Raw genomic sequence first — 22,280 nt, forward strand, 5'->3', positions numbered from 1 at the left:
CTGCAAAGGTTCTATCAAGGGCATCCTGAAACTTCAACTCTTTTGATTAAGGTTTGATCCCCCTCAGTGTTCGGGAGGGAGCAAGGGAACCGTTGGAGAGGATGGGGATGGGTGTTGGGCCTGGCAAGTCAGAGTGGCCCAGTCCAGCCTGTGGTCAGTGGGGTACAGAGGCCATGGCAGTCCAGTCTCTGCCCTGCCCTCTCCCAGAACACCCTGCACTGGCCTGGCATGCCAGCGTCAGACCTACCTAGAAAATTGGGCTCACTTCTCACTGTTTGGTTCCCAAGCCATGTTGGCTTTCTCTCTGAAAGAGCAGCTCTTGGACTTACCATTTCCAAAAGGCTGGGAGTTCATTCCTTTCCCTCTCTTGGGCTTGAGGAGACTGTCAACACCGTTTCCATTGAAGGGCACTGGGAAATAATAAAAGCAGCAGCCATAATTAAATAACTACAGAAGTTCCTCATTATCTGAGACCGCTTCATATCAGAAGAAATAAAAGTCACTTGAAAGTGACTCTACTTAAAACATTGACCAAAAAGATTGTGGTAAATAGCAAAAACAACAACAAAACCCAGAAGCAAAACACAAACAAAAAGGCACAATGAATGTCTTGTTGTGATTTTGCCTAGAAGAGAAAGCTAAAAACTATAAAATAAGCTTATTTTATGTTGAACAAAATTTAAGTTGTAATATCAACTATCAGCTAATTCTTAAAGAATGTATGAAATAAACTATGTGTGAAAACTTTCCAACAAAATTATGATCGCCTCTACCTCATTCTTCACATTTAACTTTGGTAGCACAATCCACCAAAAGGATAATTTTTATAAAATTCAAGTAATTTTGAATTTTTATCATTTTCTGCAAGAGCTTAAGTTTATGGTATGAAAATCATTTTTCTGAAGCATCACTAACCCTTCTTTTTTCTTTCATTATCTGGGAATTGGCTACCACTGTTGCAGACTTCTTGGTCAGTGGCCTAGCTGCCTAAATTAAGAAGCCTCCAACATCACTTTAACTGACCTCATGAAATCCCTCATTTATTGCCAGATTTGCAATTTCATTTTGCCATGTATTTGCACAGCATTTCCAAAGAAGGTCAGATATTGTGGGTACCAGACCATCAGGAAGGGACAGACCTGTGCTTCTGGCAAGAAGGAGTGCTTATTGTGAGGAGGTTTGGAGTAGGGACCAATTTTATAGGTACTGTGAATGTTTTTGTGACATGAAACCTTTCACCGTGTTGTGTCATACCATGTGTCAGGCACTTGCATAATTAATATTCCAGTGACAGGGCCCTCTTTTTATATTTGTGCAGTGTTTCTAAGTCTACAAAGCACTTTGACATTTCATTTGATTCTTACCGCAGCCTGTTGAGGAACCACCATTTTCTGGATGACTTTTCTGAGAGCCAGAAAGCTTAAGTGACTTGCCCAAGGTCCCAGAGCTGCTTGAGATGCAGAGCCAGGGTTGGAACTCAGGCGTGTTATTGTCTGTCCCGCCTCTTTCTCTGACTCATTACAGTTTACCCAAGAGGAGCCCTGAAATATGCTTAAGACATGCCCAGACCTTTAAAAGAAAGAATTAGATATTTCTAAAAGATATACCAAAGTCCTCACGGTGGAAAAAAGTCAGTACATCTTAGCATACCTTGAATTAATTTTAAGGTTTACTCCTATATTTTAAATTATGTTTTGTGGGCAGGTTATATTTTTTTATTCAAACTTTCTCTAAAAGTCCCCACCTAGCCCTGTTCACCCAGACCCTCAGAAGAGCAACCGCAGACCCTGAGTGGAGGCTTGGGATGGGCAGGAACCTGGATTCTGTCTTCGTCCCTTCCTCTAGCCGGGAGGCCTATATAAGGCAGAATCCGGCACTTGGCACTCTTCAGATCTAGCTCCATATGCAGGTTAAAAAGCCCCCTTAACAAAGCTCATTTCTTAACTTCACCAGAATCAAAGTTAGCTGCTGTGCTTGTAGAAGAGTCTGCCCTGGGCAGAAAACTCCCTCTTTGGTGCAGAAGTGCTATTTGGCTTACCTTGGCAACATCGTTTAATTAGGGTCAACAACCCTCTTAATTACGCACTATTCTTTAAGCAACAAGGTATTGCTTCATTCATCAGAATTTTATCTCCTAGTTATACTAATAAGAGTCCCTTTGGCCTACTCCACTGAAATCATCAACAAGAAGAAATCTGAACGTTCGCTATTACTGCAGGGCCATCCATTCGTTAGGCCTTGTTTTATTAGTCTCCTGCAGTTTGGAGCTGCCAGGCAGTGGGCAGTCAGCGTCCAGTGAAGACTGGACTGTTACTACCAGCTAGGCAGTCTCAGTGGCTGGGCCTGCTCTGAAGCAGACCAGGGAAGGAGGAGGAAGGCCCTTGGGAGGGTCCTGGGGGAGGGGCAGGGAGGAAGTCTGTTGCTCTTCATCCAATCACTTCTGGCAGGTGAAGCATTCGCTCTCCCATTTCTTTCCAAGGATGTGACCAGAGAGACCAAGGACTCCTAAGAATCACCCAGTTTATTCCTGTTTCTGTAACACGCTGGCTCCCACGTGCTGGCCTTGGACCCAGGGAGGACTGAAGGGTTACTGCAGTAGGTCTAGGAAGCCACAGGCACATCCAGCACCACAGTTTTTCAAATGTTTCCAGATGCTTCTGGGATGAATAAAATAAAAAACCAAGAGCTATTGATTCACGGCCATTGTATCAACAGCCTTGTGTAAGACTTCTCTTCAGCTTTCAGAGACTTCTTTTCTGTGAGAATCAAGCTCCTTCCCCCAGTAGAAACTGGCCCGTGGTTCCCGGCCCATGTCTGTGCCACACGAGTCCCTCCTGCCCGGTCTCAGGGAATTGGAGCCAGGGCAGACGCCTTGCCTAAGCTCGGCCAACTAGAGCCTCCCTTTTAGAAACTTGAAATTGGGATTTAAAGATAGCTTTTGGGTGCAGGTGAGTGGCCCTGTGGCAATATGTAACTGGGAACTGAGGGGTGGCACTGCCTCCTCGTCACCTCAGATTCAGCATGGGAAGCAGGGGTGCAGGGGGAAATAGAAACGGAGGCAACGCACAGTCAGACCCTGACTGCCATCCCGCTCTGGCTTCTTACCTCCCAGAACTGCCTCTGAGTATCCTAGAAGTCTTTCCAATACATTAACAATTGATCACGGTAGCTCATGCTGGTTTCCATAATTTCAACAAAAGACAACTTTGGCAAAAGTCACTTCTTGATATTATATATTTTCTCAATAGTGGATATTGAAATAAAATAGTTATTGTGGGAGATCTTAATTTTTATAAGCAATAAGGGTGTCAGTGCTTAATAGGAATGTTTTGGAAGGTTGGGAGTCCCTGCTTTGCCTAAAAATCCTCCAGAGAAGGAAATGTATCGGTTACAGAAGATAATTCATGCAAAACACTCAGCTCAGCGTCCTTCACAGATTAAGTACTCAATAAGGATTAGCAATTATTTTCTTCACCACTTAACAGACTCATGACCAATACTCACAATGCCCAAGTTTTAAAAGACCTTCCTAAAGTCTTTTTCAGACAGAACTGCCATGATTTGAGCCCCTCCTCACCCCAAAGATCTTTGCAGCCACAGTGCGTCTGCCCTGCTTTTAGGAGGAGAAAGAGCATGCGTTGGAATTGCTTTTAGGTGGGACGTGGTCTCATAAGCATCACCTGGAGAATGTTTCGAATTAACAATTCCCAGGCCCTGTCCAAGATCCATCGAATAGAAGCTCCAAGGAGGAACTTAAGAAGCTACAGCTTTAACAAACTCTCTGCCAGGTGCAGTGGCTCACGTGGTTAAGCCCAGCACTTTGAGAGGCTGAGGTGGGCGGATCACGAGGTCAGGAGATTGAGACCATCCTGGCTAACACGGTGAAACCTCGTTTCTTCTAAAAACACAAAAATTAGCTAGGCGTGGTGGCACGTGCCTGCAGTCCCAGCTACTTGGGAGGCTGAGGCAGGGGAATCGCTTGAACCCGGGAGGTGGAGGTTGCGGTGCGCAGAGATTGCGCTATTGCCCTCCAGCCTGTGCAACAAGAGCGAAACGCTGTCTCCAAAAAAATTAAGCTCCAAGTGAGTCTCATCATCAGCTAAGTGTGGGAAACACTGATATATGAGGATTATAAAACCCATCTCTAAGTGGACAAGCCACAGGCCTGGGGTGATGTCTTAGATGCAAAACAAATCATACCATGCTTTTTAACCTTAGGTGCATGTTTGTTTGCACAATTACCATCCTCCCATCCCCCTTGCAACAGTACCAAGATTTCAATTTCATTTTTGTCTTCTTTCCCACTAAGCCCAAGTGCTTCTGGAAAGCTGACCCCCTATTACCAGGTTCGGGGTGAGTCCTGACTAATACAAACCAATCAGGTATATTAAATTTCCTGGGTCAAGTGTGGGTACATAAGCCAAGCAAGTCTCATCAGGGAAAATTTTAGGACCTGTTGCTTAGAAGGTATCTTAGTCCGTTTGTGTTGTGATAACAGAATATTTGAGGCTGGGTAACTTATAAAGAAAAAAGTTTATTTGGCTCATGATTCTGATGACTGGAAAGTTAAAGAATGGGCATGGGCATTTGATGAGAGCCTCAGGCTGCTTCTACTCATGGCAGAAGGTAAAGGAGAGCTGACCTGTGCGGAGGTCACATAATGAGAGAGGAAATAAGAGAGAATATGGGAGGTGCTGGGTCCTTTTTAAACAACCAGTTCTTTAGGAAGCTAATAGAGTAAGAACACTAGCCCTTGAAAGAGGCATTGATCTATTCATGAGAGATCCACCCCCATGATTGAAACACCTCCTATTGGGGCCCACCTCTAACATTGTGGATCAAATTTCAACATGAGGCTTGGAAGGTGCAAACATCCAAACTATAGCAGGAGAGTGTGGTATAAGCCTGTGACGTTTGGAACTCCTGCAGCTGTTTTGCCACCATGAGGGAAGTAGCTTCAGAATGACTCTGACACTACAGTAAGCAGAGCAGATAATAGAAAATAAACCAGGCCCTACTGACGTTATTAAAATGCCAAGGCTCAGCTTATGTCTGTACTTTTCATTTATGGGGATCAAGGAATTTCTTTTATGGTTTTAGTTCCTGTGAGTTGGGTATTTACTTGCAACAAAGAGTGCTAATAGGTGTACTTTACACATCTTAAAAAACCAGTAAGTTTATTACATGTATTGATGCAAATTGATGAAGGCATTAAATCCTTGGCTGATCCTCAAACAAGAGGGAATGGATCTGAATTTCAGCAAGAAGGATTTGAGTTAGAAAGAAAGCAAGCTTTTCTTCCCATAAAGACTTTGAGGTATTTAAAAGGCTCATCCAGGAAAGTTTTAAGAATTTCCTGTTCTAGAGATTTTCAAAAAGAGAGGGTGAATTTTCTAGGATAATTTCAGTCTTGTCCTGCAGAGCAGGGGAGGGATAGAATAACTGCCCTCATGTAGGATCTCGTCTACTCCATGATTTTAGAAAATTGTCCAAACTTTATTCTGGACCTGATTCCTGATTTCAGTTATGAAATTCATCATCCTTGCTCTGCTAGAGTTTCTCAAATGACATTTCACAAACATTCTCATGAGCAGACCCACCCAGATGCCTTCTCCTGAGCTGCTGAGAAATGAAAGAGTTTGTTCTCTTCCTCATCCTTGACTAACCAGATGTGCCACTTGGCTAGCCAGGAATATTTTTACTGCAAACGATGCTGTTTCCACTGACCACAATTCCAAAGCCATTAAAGTCAAAAACAGAAAAAACACCATATTCTGGTTTGTTTGATTTTCTGATGTGGACTTTATGAGGCAGCTAGTATTCCAGGGCCTTAAATCTTTTCCACTAAAATGTCCCTCAGCACCTAAAGCCTCCTCCTTTGTTCCGTGAACACAGCAAGGGTGCAGTGGAGATGACAGTCAAGAAGATGATTTTTTTTTTCTATACAGGGTGCCAGAAGGACAAGAGTACTCTCCTTATGTTGGTAGGACAGCAGTAAGGGGCTAGCTCTCACTTTACTCCTTCATTTGACATTTATGGTGCTAGGCATGGGGCAGCTGGAGTTGAATAAGACACTGTCACTGCTATTGACAGACTCACAGCCGAGGAAGAGAGTCACATCAGCAGCCGCCTGGAAGGTGAGAGGTGTGAGCACAGCGGTGGGGGAGTGAAGGGAAGGGCCGAGGATCTGCCAGCAGGAGCCTTCTGAGAGGAGCCCAGCCTGCTTGGCTCTCAGCAGTTACATTCACTGAAAAGAACTGAAAATAACTCTTGTCTTGGAGTGAGAGCTATGACCTCTTAGTCCCAGCTCTGCTTTTTTCATTTTTTGTAAATCTCATACAAGCCACTAAATTTTCCTGAGCTTGTTTCCTCAGCAGGAATGCAGAGGTCATCCACCTACCTCGTGGAGCATGTGAACGGGGTTTGTGAACCATAATACCTGTGAATCACTGCACATGATTTCCCTCTGTGAGGCCAGAGGGGATCAGGAACCTTCTCCAAGAAGAGACTGTGGGCAGAGCGGGAAACCCCATGTGTGAGGGAGGGGACTGGCATGGAGGAGACAAGCAGATTCTTCAGGAATATGGGCCGTTGCTGGTCTCTCTTTTCAGCATGAAAGAGCAGAAAGCTCAGGGTATGCTAGATGATGGGGTCAACCATTTCTAACAGTGGGGGGCAAGAAAATAAAAATTCCAATTCTGCCTCCCTGGTCTATCAGAAAGGCTCAAATTTTCTGCTTCGCTGTTTTTTCGGCCCTTTGAAAGCTCAGTAACATTGGACAGAACAGGCTGCATCACCATGGAGACATGCACCTGGCAGGTGCTTGGCTGGGCAGGACAAGCAGGCGTGGGTGCCGACTCTGCACAGCCAGTTCAGAGACACCAGAAGGCCCCAGCATCTTACTGTCTCCCAGGCCCTCGGGTCGTGCTTTTCACGCCCCCGCCCTCCGCCCCCTTCTTAAAACCTGTTCAACAGCGTATACATTTCCTCTAATTGGGATGAAGCCCTTCATTTCCTAATTTGCCATAAAGGGCTAAGATGCCATTCCCCTGGGGGAGAAAAGAGTGACGTTCACACAAAGCTGCAATCAGTGCCTGTGACATCCTTTGAGAAGAGGGTTGGTAGCTAGAAGTGGGTGAAAGAAAAGAGGGCCCAAAAGTACTCAGTGTTCAGGAATCTGGAGCAAAGCCCCAATTGCAAAAGAAATGGCAGCAGAAATGCTGCTGTCAAAACGCTGCTCCCTCCACAGTTTTCTCTAGGATTGGTCCTATGAATGGTACCTGAAATTTGTGACTGCTACATGCTTTCTGTCAGAAGGCTGGAATGATGGGACAAATATCTTGGTTTTTAAAACAAAGGAAAAAATGTAAATTTTGGAAAATACTGAGTTTGTTGTTGATGTTCACCTAATCTGGAATAAATTATTTGGTAGAGATTTGTGGGCCCATTTCAAAAGAAAATGATATTCATGAGTTACAAGCAAAAGGCTCAGTTAGGAATTTATAGCTTGCGGCTTACTTTCTTTCAGGCGAGTATGGTATGCAAGGGAGGCAATGAATAAGCATTTGTGAAATAAATGAAGGCAGATTTGAGGTAGTCAATAGTAACAAAAATGTATCCTAAAATGGAAACCTAGAGACAAGAAAAGAAAAACTGCTGGATAAAAAGAAAAAAACAGATTTAACAAAAGAAAAAAATCAGAAATAAATATTTTAGTATCTGGAATGATTGATCACAAATAAACACAAGATTTAACTCCAAGATTCCTAGAAACCAAAGCAAAAAAAGTAACTGTTAAACTGTCTTGATATTTGGCAAAAATAAAAACAAAAACAAACAAACATAGAATTGTGCCTGAATAGATATTAAAAATATTTTTTCTGGCGTTAAATTCAGTGTGAAATTTACTGCGTGAAAATTCTATTCTATAAGGAACAACAAACAGCACAGTGTGTTTCAAAAGATGTAGACAAATAGACCTTTTAATACCGATTCTCTGTAAAAGCGAGCACTTCATATTGAATCATAACTCACTGAAGACGTTTTTGCAGGGAACTATTATAATATAGACTAGAAAAATTTCGTTAGCAACCCCAAAGGAAACAAGCAAATAAATAACGTGTTCTTTGGTGCAGAGCTCTCAAATATCAGATCTAGGGATGGAGTTTTAGATCCTATCACATTGACAGACACCAGAAATGTCCTGTTCTGTGGTTTTGATGAGGGAGAAAGCTAAATGCTTTAGATAGCAGACATGGAGAGGCAAATCTAACATTATACTACAAAACCTTAGGACTTTGATAAAAATTATCACCTAGAGAAGCAATGTATTGTAGAAAAATAAGAGCCCAGGATACCCTTCGCATAGACTGGGTTTCAAAATCGGACTCAATGATTACTATGTGACCAACTTGGCCAAGTTACTTCTCTCAGCCTCAGGATTCTATTTGCCAAAATGTGAATAATGTGCCTTTTAAGGTTAACTGAGAATTAGAAGACACAGTGTAGGAGGTACTATTAGCTTCAGCTGCCAAGTAGCAGAAAAACAAAACAAAACAAAACAAGATAGCAATGACTTCAATAAGGTAGAAGTTTATTTTTCACTCCTCTTCTAGGTCAGGGACAAGACTCCTTCTAGCTTGTTGTTGTACCACGCGTGGCTTCCATTCCCAAGATCACTTCAGGGTCCAAAATGGCTGCTGGAGTTCCCGAATCACCTTCACATCCCAGCATGCAGGCAGGAAGAAGAAATGGAGAGGGCACGTTAAGGACACTTTTATTTACATCCCTCTGGCCAGAATTTTGTCACAAGGTCTCACCTAGCCTCAGGGAAAGGTGAGAAATGTCATCTTTATTCAGGACCACCCAGTTAAATATGGGACACCCAATTAAGTCAGAATAATAATATTGTTTATTTATAGATAATATTGTTTATTTTTAGATAAACAATAGTTTTTTTTAGCATAAGTATGTCTCATGCACTATTTGGAAAATACACATTTTTTTTTCCGTTGTTCATTTGGGATTCAAATTTAATTGGATGTCCCGTATTTTATCTGGCAACTCTAACTAGTTAAGAATCAAAGCTCCTATTACTAATCAAGGGTGAAGGAGCATAGGGAGGAAGAGTGAACACTGAAGGACAATCAGAAGTCTCTGCCATGAAGTGAGACCCCACACAGTGGGTGGCATAAATGTTGGTCCTCTCTTCCTGTGAGGCAAGACAAAGCCAGAAGGTGGTTGCAGGCAGAACTGCTGGTAGAGTCAACGTCTGTTTTTGAAATAGAACCAACCTTTCTATTTCAATGGCTAGTTTAAGCACATGAAACATGTATTTGGTTAAGAACTCAGAGATTTCTGCTTTACTCATGAAAGAGACAACTGTGGCCTGAAAAGCAACATTAATAAAATCACTGCTTCTTTTTAATCACAAAAATGCTCAGTCTCATCTCTGCAGAAAGTCTGTTTCTGAACACATCTATAAGCGAATGAACCCATCAACTAAGCTGGTTGCAAGGAAACCTTCATGTGAAAAAAAAAGGCCCGTGGGGTATGGTCGGGATGCAATGGTCTGACTGTGTTCCCCCAAAATTCATATATTGAAACCCTAATCCCAATGTGATTATAGTAGGAGGTGAAACCTTTGGGGGGTGATTAAGGCTTGAGAACGGAGCCCTCATGAATGAGATTGATACCCTTATAAGAAGAGTCCAGGGAGCCAGCTTGCTGTCTTTCCTCAACGTGAGAATACAGAAGGAAGACGGCCATCTGCAACCCAGAAGAGAGCTCTCACCAGAGCCCAGCCTTGTTTGCACCCTGATCTATCTCAGACCTCCAGCCTCCAAAACTGTAAGAAATAAATTTCTGTTGATGAGTTACCCAATCTACAGTACTTTGTTATGGCACCTGAACAGACTAAGACAGGATGTATTCAGTCTATTACTTACCCACTTGCCTCCCACTGCAAATATTTTTACTTTTGTATGGCTGATGTGAGATTGTTCTGATTGTTGTTATCAGATGTTTTAATTTCTTCTCAAGGCCACTCTGAGTTCCTGACTCTGAAACCATGACATCAGTATAATGGAGGAAGTCCCCAAATGCTGTAGAAGAGAAATCATGAGTTCATTTTAGTTAATAGAGGAAGTAAATTATTTGGGTTAAAGGTAAAATAAAGTGGGGCCAGGGCATAGTCCTGTTTCGTAGAATTTAGAATTAGAAGTTGCTTTATCAAAAACTTGTTTTTATGAGCAATATTGTGTTACAGGCCTTGATGAAGGATTATTTGCCTATGATCTACATGGAGAATAATATCAGATCTGCCCCGTACTCAAGTTTTCAGATTGGCAATGGCCTCTGAACTGGTCTTTCTGCTTCTATTCTCCCTCCAATTCCATTCTTTACAAAGCAGCAAAAGTGATCAGTGATCACCATAAGACGTATCTCAGTATAGGCTGGGCACAGTGGTTCATGCCTGTAATCCCAGCACTTTGAGAGACCAAGGCAGGCTGATCACTTGAGGCCAGCAGTTTGAGACTAGCCTGGACAACATAGTGAGACCCCAACTCTGTTAAAAATGTAAAAATTAGCTATCAATGTTGTGTGCTTGCAGTCCCAGGTATAGGAGGATTGCATGAACCCAGGAGTTCAAGGTTACAGTGAGCTAGGAATGCACCATTGTACTCCAGCCTGGGTTACAGAGCAAGATGCTGCCTCTAAAAAGAACTACACACACATACGGACACACACACGTCTATACATCTCAGTATAAACTCTGCCTGAGATCTCCAATGACTTCTCATTGCTGGTAAATACTAAAACACTTACCAGGCTAAAAAGGTCCCATCCAGTCTGATCTTCTTTTTATTCCTTGACCACACTCCAGTGGGTTGAATGGTGGCCCCCAAAATATATGTTCACCTACAATTCCCTGGAACCTGTGAATATTACTCTATATGGCAAAAATATGTGATTAAATTAAGAATTTTGACAAGAGGCACTTATCCTGGATTATTCAGGAGGCTCTAAATGCAATCATAAGCATCCTTCTAAGACAAACACACAGAGGAGAAGACAGACAGAGAAGAGGAGGAGGCCATGTGACCACAAAGGTAGAGATGGGAGAGATGTGGTCACAGCCAAATAACCCTGGAGCCACCAGAAGCTGGAAGAGGCAAGGAACAGATTCTCCCCTGGAGTTTTTGGAGGGAGGGCAGCCTTGCCACCTTGATTTCAGAGTTCTGGCTTCCAGATCTGCAAGAGAATACATTTCTGTTTTTTAAAGCTGTCCAGTTTGTGGTAATTTGTTACAGCAGCTGCAGGAAACTAATACACCTGCCATGACTGTTACAAGCCTGCTGGGTTCTTCTTGTCATTCAAGGCTCAGCTTAAATGCCGCCTTCTCAGATGTGCTCACATGATTGCCCAGTGCTGTTCAGTCAGCTCACCCAGACTCTTCAGTCACTCTGGGTGTTTTCAGAAGAAGGGAGTGATCGGGTAATTACATGCAACTAACAGGAGAAGCAGGATGAGTATTGAGAACTGAGGAAATGACGCACAAAGAGGGTAAATAACTTGTCTATTGCAGCACACTAAATGGAAGGGCCAGGGACCAAATCCCAGCTGCCTGACTCCAGAGCTCACGCCCATTCTCTCCAAGCTATGCTTGCTTTCAGCAAGGTAGTGATACTGCCAAATGGTCATTTGAGCAGGACAGTGTGTATTCTTTGTCACAGTTATACAATCACAGAGGCCCTTGCTGCATTTCATTCCTCCTCCCCTCTGCCCTAACAGCCTCCTCCCTCCTTCTGTCATGCTTGTAGACAGAGGCAGAGGAAGCACAAGTGGAGAATGACCACTCACTCTCACCTACATCAGGTAGCCATTCTGAAGGATGAAGAGAGCAAAAGGGGGCTGATGGCTTATTACACCACAAAAGCGATGGCCTGTAAGGTGCGTAATTGGACGTACACGTACGCTTTGGTCTGCTACTACTTATCAGTGGTAATTAATTGAAGGTTATAAACATGTTTGATCTGGGTGTTTTCTTCTTTGTTTCAGGCAGCTAATTGTTCATGAAGAAATTGCCTAAAGAGAGGCAATATTCTTTTTTTTTTTTTTTTTTTTTTAGTTTTCAACCAAGCTTTTAATGAAAAGATGATATGATAACGATGTACATGAAGTCTGCATGCTTCTGAATGGAGAGATCGATCATCCATGAATTGCTTTTCTATGACACTGGACAGCTATGTAGCTGCAGCTCTGACCTGAATTTATACAAACTCTCGAGGGATGCACACTCAATGTAATGAGTGACAGTGGTGGTGGCCAGTCAGAAGTGAGATCCTGGTATCCCTCCCCCTTTCTGGGAAGGGCATAAAATAGGACTGTTTCAGTTCCAATTAAACAAAACAGGTATGACTCCCTCCCTTTCCACTCCCCCTTGAGGTATTTGTGAGAATGAGCCAGTGCCCAGTTTAGGGCCTCCCGGGGGACAGGAGGAAGCTAGTGATGGGTGGGGTACAGAGAGGGGAGTCCCCTCAGTACCTGGCCCCACGGGGCCCCATTTAGTGTAGCGAGAGAGCTCTGGGGATTGAGAGGCAATATTCTTGATCTAGGTTTTCTATGGATAGCTGTTTGACAGAGCCATTGTCTTATCAATTTTAGCTTTTATGTGTCCTAAAATTATGAAAAGTTAACATATTTTACAACTATAAAGCTCAGAAGAATGTCAGACTGAGTCTATCTATTTCTAGGATGTGTGTATATCTTTGTAAGGTCAGACACGAGATGGCCTTGGGAGCAGGATCAGCATCAATATTTAAAGGAATGAGTTACCAGATATGCAGAGCTGACCCATCATTTTTATACACTCGTATGAAAGGAGAGGACACAGACTTGCTTCCCTTTGAGAGATGGATTCTTAAGGAGAGGCAAGTCTCTATGTCTTCTTCTTTCCTTAATTCTTCTCTTTTTGAAACTAAGCTGGTCATAGTGACTTGCTTGACTAATAAACTATAGGGAAAATGATGTTCTGGGACTTCGGTGATTAGGTCATAGGAAGCGTTGTAGTTTCTGCCTGGGTCTCCTGGAACATTCACTCTCAGATTGGTCCCTCTTGGAACCAGGTGGCATGCGGTAAGAAAGCCACGCCACATGGAGAGGCCATAAGGAGGTGCTCCAGCTGAGCTTCCATCCCACAGCCAGTGTCAGCTGCCAGCTGAGTGTGCCATCATAGACACGGATCCCAGCCAAGCCTTCAGACAAGTGCAGCCCCAGCTAACATCTGACTGCAACTGTAAGAGAAAGCCCAAATGAGAATCGTCTAGCTGAACCAAGTCAGCCCATAAAACCATGATAAATTATAAATTGTAGTTTTAAACAATTACGTTTTGGGTGGCATTTTATGCAACGTTGGATACTTAGAACAGAATTTGGGACCTGGAGTGCTGCCATAATGAAAACTTAATATGTGGGACGTTGGCTTTGGGGACCAAGCAGCAGGAAGAAGCTGGGAGGTCCCTGAGGAAACTATTAATGAGAACTAGAGGGAAAATGAGGACATTGTTATTGGAAGCTGGAAAAAGGCATCCTTTGTTTTGTAATGACGGATAATTTGGTATACTGTTGCTTTTGGTAATATGAAAAACAGAAAATATACCTAGGAAATGGCAGATTTGGCTAAGGAGACTTCCCGGCAGAACGCTAAACACGCCTAATGGTTTCTCTTAGGCAAGTATGGTAAAGTGTGAATATAGGGAAGTGAAAACCCCTCCTCCAAAATGAACTATTCAGCTTCAAGCAAAACTTAGATGGAATATTAGAAGCCAGACTTGCTGGGTTTAGAAATAAAGCTGCTTTTCATTCCAAGCCTCTTCAGTTGGAAAAAAAAAGTTCTCAAAGTAAGACATGATATAAGGTAATGTTCATCTCAAAGGTATGGCTCTAAGACACTTGCTAAGATTTTAGAAACCTTTAAGGCGGCGTGCTGTAGAAGCCCAGGCCACGTGCGGAGGTGACAGTCTACTTCACAGACTTTGAAGGAATCTGCAGGGCATTATTCCATAGCAACTAACTCTCAGCCCAAGGCAGAAAGTGGCATACCTTAAAGAGATTTGTAGGTATATATTTTGACTAATGAAGTAAAATTTAAGAGAATTATACATGCGGAAGCACCATCAGCTTGAACTAAATAGGACAGAGGCAGTTCAAACTGTAGGGAGCTTTCTGTGGGTAGCAACAGGACAACAAGGCTACTGAGCTACAAACATGGCCATTTAAAAAAGTTATACTTTAGGTTCTGGGGTACATGTGCTGATCATGCAGAATTGTTGCATAGGTATATACATGGCAGGTGGTTTGCTGCCTTCCCCCCCGCTGTCACCTATATCTGGTATTTCTCTCCACGTTATCTCTCTCCACCCACCACCGTCCCTCCCCTAGCCCCCCTCAACTGACCACAATGTGTGATGCTCCCCTCCCTGTGTCCACATGTTCTAAGTGTTCAACACCTGCCTATGAGTGATACCATGTGGTGTTTGGTTTTCTGTTCTTGGGTCAGTTTGCTGAGAATGATGGTTTCCAGATTCATCCATGTCCCTATGAAGGACACAAACTCATCATTTTTTTATGGCTGCATAAAAAATGGTGTATATGTGCCACATTTTCTTTATCCAGTCTATTGTTGATGGACATTTGGACTGGTTCCAGGTCTTTGCTGTTGTAAACGGTGCCGATGTGAACATATGTGTGCACGTGTCTTTATAATAGAAAAATTTATAATTCTTTGGGTATATACCCAGTAATGGAATTGCTGGGTCAAATGGTATTTCTATTTCTAGGTCCTTGAGAAATTGCCACATTGTCTTCCACAATGGTTGCACTAATTTGCACTCCCACCAACAGTGTAAAAGTGTTCCGATTTCTCCACATCCTCTCTAGCATCTGTTGTCTCCAGATTTTTTAATGACTGAAACATGGCCATTTCTTATGGAAAAGGAAGAATGATTCAGAGAGCAGAATCCAAATCCCAGTAGGAGTGGGGAGCCAAGAGCTGCAGTCATTCCCAGGGAAGCATGACTGGGAACTCAGTAGCCAAGGATCTGGCAGCATGCACCTGACTGGATTCTAGAATTGCTGTAGATTAGTGACTGTGATGTGCCTTCCATTTCTTTCCCTTTTGAATGAAAGCTTTAGTGAAGTTGTCCTATCTCTGTATCACCACTGTATTTATGTGTGTGGGACAGATAATTCGTGTCTTCATCTCACAGGTCTTCGGATTGAGAGGAGCTGTCCTCAGGGAACTGCACCCCAAGGAGCTCATCTGCGTCAGGATCTGACTTAGGTGATGAAATCCTGGACCTCAAACTTGAGTGGATGGCATTATGGGATGAGACTTTTGGGTCTAAGGAGGAGACAACGTGTATTTACCATGTGGGAAGAATGTAAATAATATGCAACCAGAGAGCAGACTGTGACACATTAAAGATGACTATAAATCTTTGACCCTCTTCCTATTAAGAGTTATTGTCTTATCTTCCTCCTATTGAATTCAAGCTGGCCTTGGGGAATTGCTTGACCAATAGAATACACAGAAAGTGAAGTTTGTGACTTGGGAGATTAGTGCATTAGAAGTCTTGGAGTTTCTGTCTGGATCTCTTGGAAAGCTTTCTCTTAGAATACTCCCACTATTCTGTGGATTCTAAATTCTGTGAGAAGCCCAAATCACACAGACTACATATAGATCCTCAATCAGTAGCCCCAGAAGAACTCCCCGTCCTCAGTGACATTGACTGGTGGCCATATGAGTTGTCATCTTGGACATCCAGCCTAGTAGAGCCTCCAGATGACTGCAGCCCCAGCTCCCATCTGAGTTCATCCGCATGAGAGACTCTAGGTGAAAACTTCCCACCTGAGCCAGTCAACCCACAGAACCATAAGAGAGATGATAAATTGTTTTAAGACATTAAATTTTGATGATGCTTTGTTATATAACAAGAGATAACCAGAGAAGGTTATATCGCAGAGGTCAACAGTCATGGCTTCAAATCTCAAGTTAATCATTTATCAGCTGTGTGATTGTGGGCAAGTCACCTAAAATATCTGAACTTCATTTTCTCATCTATAAAATGGGTTTCAAAACAGAACCCACCTAATGGGTTTGTTGTGGGAATTAAAAGAGAGAATGTATGAAAAGCAGCAGTACAGTGACAGAGAGAGTGGGTCAGTAAATAGTTACTATGGTTAGTGAATCAGTATGTGTCGTCTGCTTTTGTTCAAAGGTAGATGAGATGCTTGGGGCCATGTGGGAAGAATTACTTTAAGAGTCTGGTCATTTTACTAAGGGCCTGAGAGCACGGTTAGGTCGTTAGCATCTTTGCATTTGCTGTGAATTTTTCTATAGTGGACTATAGGGGATTTGATTCACAGGGAAGCGTTCTGAAAAAATCCTGGGCTCAAAAGAAATAGAAACACTTGGCCTTTTAAAATGGGGCTGTTATGTTTCCGTAGGTGGCACTGACCACCTCCACATGCACTGAGCAGGCCTAGCTCATGAGGGTCAGAGAAAGCAGGTGAGCAGACCCAGTCCTTGTTACAGTGAGACCAGAGGCACCAGCCGAGAGAGGAGGGGGACTCTAAAGCCCCCTGGAGGCCTAGGATGCTGCTGCTGTACACTGTGTGTGCCTGTGGTTGGGTGAGCGGGTGCTGGAATTCCACAGGAGGTGAGGGCAAACTTAAAGAGGCTGTACCCCATCTGAGAGGTTTAAAAGAATGTCTTGATGTTCAGCGAGTTTTATCACCCATTCATTTATATAGGCATTTACTCATTCAACAACCATTTATTGCATATCTCTATGCACCAGGCCCTGTGCTATGCTTTGGGGACCCTCCACACTTAAGAGACAGTTCCTCCCCTGTGAGCATGAGGGGCTCATGAGCCAGCACAGGAGACAGGTAAACAAGAAGTATGGCCAGGGCAGGGGTAAGTACCACAGTAGAGGGTGACACAGGAGGGGCCCCACCTCTGGCATCAAACCTGCTCCACCTTTGGATAAAGTTCTAAACAGGGAAGTGAGTAGGGCATGAGCTGCATCTGGAAAAATGGACAGGCTTGGGATTGACCAAGGGAGCTGTAGGCATGAGCCGCAGACCAGAGGTACCGGGCAGGGCCACACTGGCCTCTAGGGGCCATAGACTGATGCGCTCTCAGGCAGCCCTGGAGTCTGGTGGGGCTGTTCCACAACTCCCACGGGGCCTGCAGAGAGTGAGTGTCTCTCACAGGCACAGATTAAAGCAAAGCATCTCAACTATGTCTTGATTTTGGCTCCAAAGATGACTTCTGTGTGGGCGAATCTTCTTCCTGTGTTCTCTTACTTTTTATTGTCCGTGTTGTAAAACATTTTTTTAAAAAGGCTAAAATAAACGGCCAGAGTTCAAAATGGCAGACTGCGACTCGAGCCAATGTCCTTTTCCTTCCAATGTTGGTTTGTCTGCCAAGCGATCTCATACTTGGTGAGGCTCTGCCTCCTCGGCTCCCATCTTCTCTTTTCTCCACTGCCCCATCCCCAGCCACATGAGGTTCCCATCAGCATCATTATGGTCAAAGGACTAGGCCCTGGGGTAAAGTCTGCCTGACTCTCTTTGGGGCTTGGTTGAAGGAATTTACTTGTATCCCTATTTAGAAGTTGAATTGTCTACATAGGATTGGGACCCAACATGGCATTTTCTGGCAAGTGACAGTACAGAGCGCTCTACCCAGCTGATTGTCCAGGACTAAGTTAGGAATTGCTTTCTCCCTGGGGTAATGGCACAACACGGGCCAGCCATGGTCAGGTACCATCTGAGTGTAATGTTCATCAGCATCGGTTGGTAAGGGTCCTAGTTCCAGACTGAGAGCTCCTCAGGGCGGGAAGCAGACCTTCTTTGCCAATTTCCCAACACTAACCACCAGCTCTGTGACATCTGGAATGAGCTCAGTAGTATTTGTTGAATTTAATCTGGATACCACGTAGGCAGGCAGCAGCCTTCCAGTTCACCTTATGAAAGAGGTAGTTTCTTCTACAACCAAATACTAATAATGACAGTGGTAATAAGACACTACTACTATTTATTGAGCCTTGATGCTTTGTCAGATACTAGGATAAGCACTTTATATCCTTTACCTGATTTGAGAGTCAGAATCTGAGTGCATAGGTATCACCATCCTCATTTTACTGATGAAGAAATGAATCTCAGAGAGGGTGGGCAGCTTGCAGCAGCCTGGTTGTTGGGGCTCAGGCCTGAACCTTGGACAATCCATTAGGAAGACCTTGACTCTTATGCGTGATATTTGGTTGTGAATGACTGTGATAACACTGGCGGAAAGGCTGAACCCTGCAGAATTCCCCAGGTACCAGCCAGCCTGGGGATAAATTTATAATCAAGGTTCCTCTCAGGCATCGCCTTTGTCTAGGGCAGACATCTAATGCTCTCTCTGTATGGAGGACTGAGGAGAAGCAGGAATCAGGCAGTAGAAGGGTCCATTTTAGTGCCCAAGCAGCAAAGAGATAAATGCCATCCTAATTCCCACTTAAAGTAAGCACACAAACCCCGGGGCTCAGATGGACAGAGGAAGAAGCTGAGGGATTCAGTAGCTCTGTTTATTTCGGTTTGTGTTTGCCCTTGCATTGCATTAGCCAAGCAACTCCCAGTGAATGCAGAAACCTTTCCTCTGCCTCGGGAACATTTCCATACAAACAGGAACACAGCACAGATGACAAAAATTAAGATGTACTCTCCAGCTTGCCTTGCTGTATTATTTAAAACAATTACTGTATGATTTTCCTTTCTCATAGCCATGGAAACCCTGCTGAAAGAATTTAATACAATTTATTCTGTGAAGCTTAAGAAGAAATCTGTTTCCTCCGTGCTAGAAAACAAAGCAAGCCAATTTCTCCCCACTTCCTACAAGGTGTGATGGATGCAAATTGCGGACCGGTGACCTCACCCAGCAGGGACTGAGTTTTCTGGGAAAGCATTCTGGAGATAAGTGGACCTGTTTCTTTTAGAGGCAGTGAAAAAGAAAGCCGGTGCCAGAGGAATGATAATTTCCTTTGATGTGCCCGGAACTGCTTGACTGTTTCAGAAAGGGAAGCACAGCTCCGAGTGGCAGTACTACAATGCCTTGCAGTAAACACACCAGACAAATTTCCCCACCAGGTCACCCTGGGAGCCTCTCCACTCACAGGATCCTCTTATAGGTATCTTGGTGTCAGCAAGGGGATCCTAGGAAGGAAAGTCCTTGACACCAGGCTCTGATGAGAGGGTGGACTCACTTTGGAGCCTACTGGTACCAATGGCACAGCTCAACCCTATTTGCCTGCTAGAAACTCCTAAGTAGCTTCAGAAAACATGAAAGCCAAATTCCCAGAACTGAGTGATTATATTTTAAACAGCTCTCCAGATGATGATTATGTGCAGCTAGAGATGAGATCCACTGCTCTGGGACTTGAACTTCTTTAGGCTGAACTCTTCATCTACTAACTTTCTGGTTCTCAGCAAGAGACCCAGCGAAGAAAGTGTTAGATCTGTGAAGGAAACTCAGGCTCAGAAAGGTTAAGGAATTTGCCCAAATGAACACAGCAAGTGTCAGAAGTAGGCTCCAAAACGTATATTCTTTTCATACTTCAGGCTACAGATGGTAGAACTAATAAATGGATTTCACTATCAGGAGAACAGACTACACAAAAGGAAAGTTTATGAGAATTGTTGAGTGATCTCTGTATATGGTTGTATCTACTCTCTAAGCACCCATGCGCTCATGTAAGAATATCTACCTCAAGGGCCGGGAGCAGTGGCTCACGCCTGTAATCCCAGCACTTAGTGAGGCCAAGGTGGGTGGATCATGAGGTCAGGAGTTCGAGACCAGCCTGACCAACATGGTAAAATCCCATCTCTACTAAAAGTACAAAAATTAGCCAGATGTGGTAGTGTGCACCTGTAATCCCAGCTACTCAGGAGGCTGAGGCAGGAGAATCACTTCAACCTGGGAGGCGGAGGTTACAGTGAACTGAGATCACACCACTGCACTCCAGCCTGGGCGACAGAGCAAGGCTTCATCTCAAAAACAAAACAAAACAAAAAAACAAAATAAAACTAAGAATAACTACCACAAAGTAGTGGCTATCTAAATATTGCCTGGAATGGTGCCAGGTACACAACTCAGTTGGTGCTTGACAAATGTAGGTGCTGGTTGTGGGGCTGGTAGTCTTTGGCATGGCAAGGGTGAGCTATTCCCATTATGTGATGTGGACATATTGTGCAAACCCTTTTTATGGTGGCATTAATTCATTTACAAAGACAGAGCCCTCATGGCCTAAACATCTCCCAGAAAGCCTCACCTCCCAGCACTGTTCCATTGGGGACTGAGTTTCAACATGAGTTTTGGAGGGGACAGAAACATTCAAACTATTGCACCCTTGAACTACAGATTATGGAACTTCTACTTACTTCCTCCAGAGTCACAGGAATTTTGGGGTAAATTACATGCTTTTGGCCACCTTGGGTTTTGAGCTCCCTCTTCCACTAAATTAATCAATTTAGGTATTGTCTCACCCAAATATGGTATCCAAGCCGCAAAGAGATAAATGCCATCTTAATTCCCACTTAAAGTAAGCAAACCAGCCCTGGGGCTCACGTGGACAGAAGAGACTGAGGGATTCGGTAGGCCTGTTTATTTCAGTCTGCATTTGACCTTGCACTACATTCGCCAGATAACTCGGTTGCTAACTTTCCTCAAACAAACCTCTCCCACAGGCACTTTGTGTGTGTAGGAGACCGTACTGAAGGCTTGCAAAGATGAAAGGAATTATCCCATAGCAACAGAAACTTACTCAAACACAGTGTTACCCAATTCTGCTTCTAAAAGTTCCTTGGCCCCTCCATATTGCTTGGTCCTCACCTCTTCTCCCATCTTCCCTCCTGTCTTTTCCTTTCACCCCCAGGTTTCTGCCCATTTCTTTCCTTCTTTTATTTAAGGTTGGCTTTTATTTTAGATACAAGGGGTACATGTTCAGGTTTGTTATATAGGTATAATGCACCCAGGTAGGGAGCATAGTACTCAATAAGCAGTTTTTCAACCCCGGTCCCCCATCCCTCCCTCCCACCTCTAATAGTCTGCAGCGTCTGTTGTTCCCATGTTTATGTCCATGTGTGCTCAATGTTTAGCTCCCACTTACATTTTTGGAAAGAAAGGGTGTAGAGAGGCTTCTTATACCTTGAATGAAAAACGGCATTTTGAAATGTAAGCAAGTGAGACTCCTAAGAATTAAATTTCATCAGAGATACACAAATATACAAAAGAAGAAGAAAAATTCACTAGGCAGAGTGCCTCCTGCCAAACGTCACTCATTCAAGAGGAATTTGGAGTGATGTTGCTGCCCACAACCCTACCAACAAGCCTGCCTGGAGAGGGCCTGGGCTGGTATTCCGCAAACAGTTCACTGTTCTCCTTCCTGTGGGTCTGTGTGCACTCAGATGATGGCAATCAGATGATGGAAGTCTTGAAATAGATAACTAGAAGTTGGAAGGAATCTGATTCGTTCTCACTGTCCAGGAGCAGCTCCATGATATGGTTTGGCTGTGTCCCCACCCAAATCTCATCTTGAATTATGGCTCCCGTAATTCCCACATGTTGTGGGAGGGACCTGGTAGGAGATAATTGAATCACGAGGTTGGTTTTCCCCAGACTGTTCTCGTGGTAGTGGATAAGTCTCAGGAGATATGATGGTTTTATAAGGGGGTTCCCCTTTCGCTTGGCTGTCATTCTTTCTTAACTGCTGCCACGTAAGACATGCTTTTGCCTTTTGCCATGATTGTGAGGCCTCCCCAGCCACAATGAACTGTGAGTTCATTAAACCTCTTTTTCTTTATAAACTATCCAGTCTCAGGTATGTTTTTATCAGCAGTCTCAAAATGGACTAATACACTCCAGAAAGCCTTCCCACCCTCTTCTCCCTTCATTATCTACATGAGACCCAGAGTAGCTTTGTCTGAGACGGTGTCCTTGAGAATTGTCTTCTCAACCGGTTAGAGCTGATTAGTTTCCCCATTGTGCTGCCAAGGGACACTGTGCATACCTCCATCAGAACAGACTTGACCTTCTGTTTGCCAATTGTTTGCTGGCACATTGGATCTCTCTTTCCTCCCACCCCCTGCACTAGCTAGTGAGGTCCTTAAAGGCAGGAAACACATCTTTTCCAACACATAATATAATCTGTGGTGCAGAAAAGACATTTGATCAA

At 43.7% G+C, this 22,280-nt stretch overlaps 1 protein-coding gene across 2 annotated transcripts in view; it reads left to right on the top strand.

Moving 5' to 3' along the window:
* Positions 1-21,142, top strand: part of TSPYL5 (TSPY like 5) — a 282,157-nt gene extending 261,015 nt beyond the window's left edge. The window contains exon 7 of one of the 2 annotated variants that reach the window (XR_012514053.1): positions 15,270-21,142. The gene's annotated coding sequence lies outside the window, so the exon portion shown is untranslated. The remainder of the gene's footprint in view (positions 1-15,269) is intronic. The other variant, XM_074386829.1, reaches the window with a different exon arrangement.
* The last annotated feature ends 1,138 nt before the right edge of the window (positions 21,143-22,280 follow it).

Source organism: Saimiri boliviensis, chromosome 15 (genome assembly GCF_048565385.1).
Source record: "Saimiri boliviensis isolate mSaiBol1 chromosome 15, mSaiBol1.pri, whole genome shotgun sequence".
Lineage (NCBI taxonomy): Eukaryota > Metazoa > Chordata > Mammalia > Primates > Cebidae > Saimiri > Saimiri boliviensis.